The sequence below is a fragment of the Cornus florida genome, unplaced genomic scaffold (assembly GCF_030987335.1).
Source record: "Cornus florida cultivar Cherokee Brave unplaced genomic scaffold, ASM3098733v1 CherokeeBrave_3.0.0_Hap2_Chr08, whole genome shotgun sequence".
NCBI lineage: Eukaryota > Viridiplantae > Streptophyta > Magnoliopsida > Cornales > Cornaceae > Cornus > Cornus florida.
Genome location: NW_026775578.1, coordinates 18,995,939 through 19,001,938, shown reverse-complemented (window position 1 = coordinate 19,001,938; position 6,000 = coordinate 18,995,939).

Here is a 6,000-nt window from a genome sequence, read left to right as displayed (position 1 = left end):
CACATAGACCAACCTATGATATATAAATGTCGGTTACATATGTGAGATGTATTATAAAGCTAAAACCCTAACCTAATTTAATACCCTAATCTTACAATAGTGAAATTTAAATAGAATAATAAAATTAACAATTTAAATAGCACACAACAATTAAACTATTTAAATAATTCAAACAATTCACATAAAGCACTTAAATCCATTTAATTCAAATATCAAATAATAAATACAAATCAATAATTAATTAATTTAAATAAACACATCAACACATAGCCACGTAAGCACCCAGAAATAATAAAAGAAATAATGAAAATAATAAAATAAATAGTAAAATTCCAATTATATCCCTTTTTAAAACTAGGGGTATTACAGGGCGAGCAGGGCGTGATCCCCGAATATCTCTGGATATGTCATGCAGCGCAGCTAAGACATCCGTACGGAGAGTAGAAATATCTGCTATGAGAGAGTTTACTGCATCCTTCAATGCCTGTACACGTTCTCTTAGGCCAGGTGTTGGAACTGGAGCGTCAGGGATAACTGGATCATTAAACTGTAGTACATCTTAACCCTGCTCCTGGAAATGAACTGGCGACCCAACTGGAGAGTGATGTTGTAACTCCTCTGGTGGCTGCTGCTCCAGGTCTATATCCATATGTGCTACAGCCGCCAGTGCATCTGCTGGATCGTCTGCTGCTGCTGCTACTGCTACTGCTATCTCTGCCTCCTTAGACTCTGTAGCCTCCTTTGCTGCTAAAATAGTCTCCTCCTCTAAGCTCTTGATAAGAGCATTGTAGCTCTTGTTCCAGTCTTTCTTGCCGTAGTGGCAAGTTCCGGACTCAGTACGCTTTTGTGGATGGAAAGGGTAGCGCTGATCCCTGAGGATCTGTGTAATAAGATGTGCAAATGGAAGGAACTTGGTCCGCTTGGGCTTGGCCTTGCTGAGATAATCTGTGTATAGCTTCATCATGACACTCTAGATTAGTGCAGGAACATAAAACCACTGCCTAGTATAGAATGCATAAAGAGTTGCCAGAAAGTCTGAACATTTCTGGATCTTATGGCTCGCCATAAATACATTTCGGTATAGGACCGAATCAAAGAACCAGAGATCATCAGGTAGATAAGTCCTGGTGGCGAAAGTCTTGCCATCTGCGTAATGGCCAGTCAGGGCAACGGCCATGTCTGCATCAGAAGGCTTCTTCAGAATAGGATAATCAAGACCTAGAGGGCAGACATGTGGGTATCGAGAAGCTGTGGCCAATGTATCAACTGTAATGTGGATGGGATAGCCAATGATGGTAGTCTGCAGCTCTGATAGATTACTCGGGGCCGGCCGGAGGTTCTGGAAGAACAATCGAACAAGCCGCGGGTAAACAGGATAAGTAACTGGCGCCAGAATGGCTGAAATGCCGCGCCGCTCAATATCATCAAAAGCTGACCGGGTCAGAATCGATCGAGAGAAGAAAGCAATGTTGAAAACTGACTCATGTGCCACTGAAAGGCATCTGAACTTCCAGATAAGTCTATCTCTGATCTGGCCTGGCTGTGCCGGTGGTAGAGAAGGAGAAGGTATATGCTCAGCCTCATCAGAATGGGATGACGATGTAGAGGTAGAACGGTCAGGCTGAGCCAGAGTTGGCTTTTTATACTCCTCTAACTGCTCAGCTTGATCAACCTGTTCTGGAACTGGATCCCGGGCATGAGAAGGCTCTGTGTGCTCCTCTATTCTCTGCCGGACTCTTCTCTCATACTGTTGACGGGTAACTATCTTAACCCGTGCCATAGCCTGCAAAACAGAAAAGAAACACTTGCAATAGAAGTCAGTAACAGATAATAGAAAATTGAAGCACGGTATATAGAAACATGTATGTCAAGTAAGATAGACAACTCAGAATAATTGACATGAATCTATGCAAGTGATCATGCAGCCAGGTATAGACAATGAATAAGTGAAACATGCTAAATATGATAAGTATGGAATGCATCCAATGTGAAAACACAGGCATTGGGCATAAATAAGGTAACATGGAACACAAAAGATGGTGTTTGAGGTACATATGCAAATCTGTGATGTTCGATCGATCAGGAAAATATGAAATCGATCCAACCCTGATCGATCAGGACTAAGTGAGATCGATCTTTCTCTGATCAATCAGAGAAAAATTTGATCGATCGAACTGCTGTGAGAAATTTGAGAAGTCACAGATCTGTGACGTGGACGACACAGGAGGTACCCGAGCAAGCTCATGGGCCCTCTCACATATCAACAACTCAACAATGGTCACTTATCTTGGCACGTGACCCCCAATATCGAAATCAGAATCAAAATATTTAAATATATATATATATATACATATATATATATATATATGTATATATATATACACACATGCTTCAAAATGTCATATATGGCAATAAATCTATCATGGAAGCTCAAATCTAGCATGGAAGCTCAAATCTAGCATGGAAAGCACAAAAAACACAAGATTGAAGCTTTAAATCAACAATAAAACTCAAAACTTACCTAATCCGAGAAGAGAAGTAGAGACGAAGGAGAGATGATGAGATCAGAGATGAAGAAGAAGAGTTCGAAGCTTTGAAAGTTCGCCGGAGGTTCGCCGGAGGTTGGGAAGAAGGTTTGCAGCGGCGAAAGGGAGCTAGGGTTTGAGATCGATGTGTAAATCAATCAAAATGACCCTAGGCTTTTATTTTTAAAAACTGTTTCCGACATGTTCGATCGATTTGGAAAAATTTCCGATTGATCAAACATAGATCGATCTTGAAGGAACATAGATCGATCTAAGCTTCAAAACGACAAAGTATTTTTGAAAATTTTTGAATTTTTGAATTTTAAAAATATTTTTGGATTTTCGAAGATAAAAATAAAAATAAAATGTTTTTGGAATTTTTTTTTTTAGAAAAATAAAATAAAATAAAAATAAAAATGAAAATCAAATAAAAATCTTTTTGGAGTTTTTGAAAATATTTTTAAAATAAAAATAAAATAAAATAAAGGAAAAATATTTTTTTTTGTATTTTTGAAAAATTCCTTAAAACTAAAAACATTTTTAAAAATTGAAAATATTTTTGTTTTTTGTATATTAAAATCATAGTTCAAAAGGGTAGTCAAAGTCAAAGTCAACAAAGGAACATAGAGCGATCAATCCAAGATCGATCTGGAAAAGACTTTGATCGATCAAACAGGTGAAAACCTGCAGACAAGTTCAATCGATACACAGAGAGGCCTTTTTCTCATGGATTTTAGAAAATTTTCTAAGTATGGAATGAAGATTGATTTGAGGAAAATCTCGATCGATCTTAGAACACTCAGATCGATCTGAATTGAAGTTCGCTCGATACATAGAGAGCTGAAATATGCAGAAAATTCTCAATCGATGGGACTGAAAGATGATTGGATACAGAGATGGATGTTTGATCGATCGAACCTCTTTTGAGATTGATCGAACATGCACAAAATGCTTGATTTGAACATGACATGGCATGCATTCTCAATCACAGTTGCTAGTAATGTGTATGAACCCAAAATATATCTAGACGATGCAAGAAATGAAAGGTAAAATAGAAATGAGGGAGGAATAGGGTTGTAAACCCTACAAAATGCACTAGTCTTTAACATCTCTAGCAAGACATTGGGCTCTTTTAACCCGGATCAAATATCTTATTATGTATCCCCTCCTTGACGGGGTGAATGGATTTTTGAATCCCACCCAACAAATAGTTCTTTAGAGAACTTGTTGGATTTGATTCAAAAGAAATTGACGGTCCTTTATCAATATAATTCTTGGGCTTCCATGCCCTTGGAACACTTGGTTTCATAACAACTTTCCTTGAATTCTTTTTGGTATGCAAACCATGGAAATGTTCATTATCAAGTAAAGACTCAACTTCATCAAATTCATTGGCTATGCATTTTTCAACAATACACACTTCTTTATGCTTGTCTATTGAATTCGGGGTTGGATTAAAAATGTTCAACTTCACTTTCATGTGGCCAAATGAGATTTTCATTATCGCCGTCCTACAATTGATGTTGGCATTTGCGGTTGCCAAGAAAGGAAGGCTAAGGATAATTGGAATTTGGCTCTTGGGATTCGAAACCAGTTCCGTGTCTATGACAACGAAATTAACAGGAAGAAGAACTTATCAATCTTAATCAAAACATCCTCAATGATACCCTGTGGCTTTTTGATGGATCGGTCAGCAAGTTGTAAAACCACCGATATCGGTTTCAAGTCTCCTAAGCCCAATTTAACATATACGGAATATGGAAGAAGGTTAACACTTGCTCCTAAATCTAAGAGAGCCCGATTAATGACATAGTCACCGATAATGTAAGAAGTAGTAGGTGAACACGGGTCCTTAAACTTTGGGAGAGTGTTGTGTTGCAAAATAGAGCTTACTTGCTCGGTCAAGACCAATTTTCTTGGTGTTTGGCTCTTGTTCTTCCTCTTTTGGGTACAAAGATGTTTAAAAAATTTGGCATAAGCTGGAATTTGTTTGATTGCATCCAAAAGCGAAAGATTGATCTTCACTTGCCTAAACACATCAATAATTTCATTGGTCTTTATCTTTTGCTTTTAAAGCGAAATGGATCATTTCAAGGCATCCGGAAATGAAGTTCTTGGCTCAAAATCTTTTTCAAAATCTTTTTTTGAAGAATTTTCAACACAAGAATTCTTAGAATCATTTTTCAAATCATTGTTCAATTCATCTTTCAATTCATTTTTGACAACTTTCTCAATAAGATGATCATGCACATGTAATGAAGGAGGAATAAAATGTAAAACGAGACGGGTGTTAACTTTGGGTTGTACCGGTTCACTCTCTTCATTGGGAATACCTACTTGGTTATCAACAATTCTCCCACTTCTTAAGGTTATCACCGCATTGACATGCTCAATTGTGTAACCTTCCGATAAGGAATGAGTCTCTACAACACATTGTTGTTTTGGTGGGGCATTTAAAGGTATCTTCCCTTTCTTTCTAGTATTCAAAGTACTAGCTATTTGCCCGACTTGGGTTTCTAGCTTAGCAATGGATTAAGAATGAGAATGAAACAATTGAGTGTTCACCTCTAGAGTGCCTAAAGCGGTCAACACTTTCTCCTCAAAAGCGGGACTCCTTGAGTTTCCTTGAGAATACGATGATTGGTTAGGGAAATGAGAATTTGAAAATTGATTTTCATGTGATGATTGAAAAGAAGATCTATAACCTTGGGAACCTTGGCCTTGCATTAGAGGTGGAACATACTTTCCTTGAAAACTACCTTGGAGAGGGTTTGAGCCTTCCTCTTTGCTTTTCCAAGAGAAGATGGTTTCTCCACCCTAGATTATAGTATGACCAATAGGGATTATTCCCTTAGTTAGCAAAGACATCATTTGCTTGTTCATGGTTCTCGCTTTGCACATGTCCATGGGGACAATTGGAAGTAGAATGCAAGACACTTGAACAAGTCATAAATGATTCATTAGATGCATGATGATGAACATGATTAGGGGAATAAGATACTTGATTCACCGAATTTTGGTTGATAAAAAATTGATCAAACCTTTGAAACAAAGATTTCATCTCGACGGCAATGTCATTGGAATTATTAACTTGATATAAGCCAACATTCTTCCTTTCACCTAGATTTCTACCATTTTTAGTGGACAAAGATCTATGCATTGAATTCTCACTCATGCTTTCATACAATTGCCACACATTATTTTTATACTTGTCAAGATAAAAACCACCCATAGATACATCAACCATACCCTTGTGATTATCGTAAACTTTCAAAGAAATATTGAACTAGTTGCCATTTAGGTATGTCATGATGTAGGCACTTCCTAAGCAAGTCATTAAACCTTTCCCATGCCTCATGAAACATTTTCCCATCCCCTTGAGAAAATTCATGAATGGAAGTTCTCATAGCATTGGTCTTTAAAACCGGATAGTACTTCTTCAAGAATTCTTGTTGCATTTCTGCCCAAGAAGTTA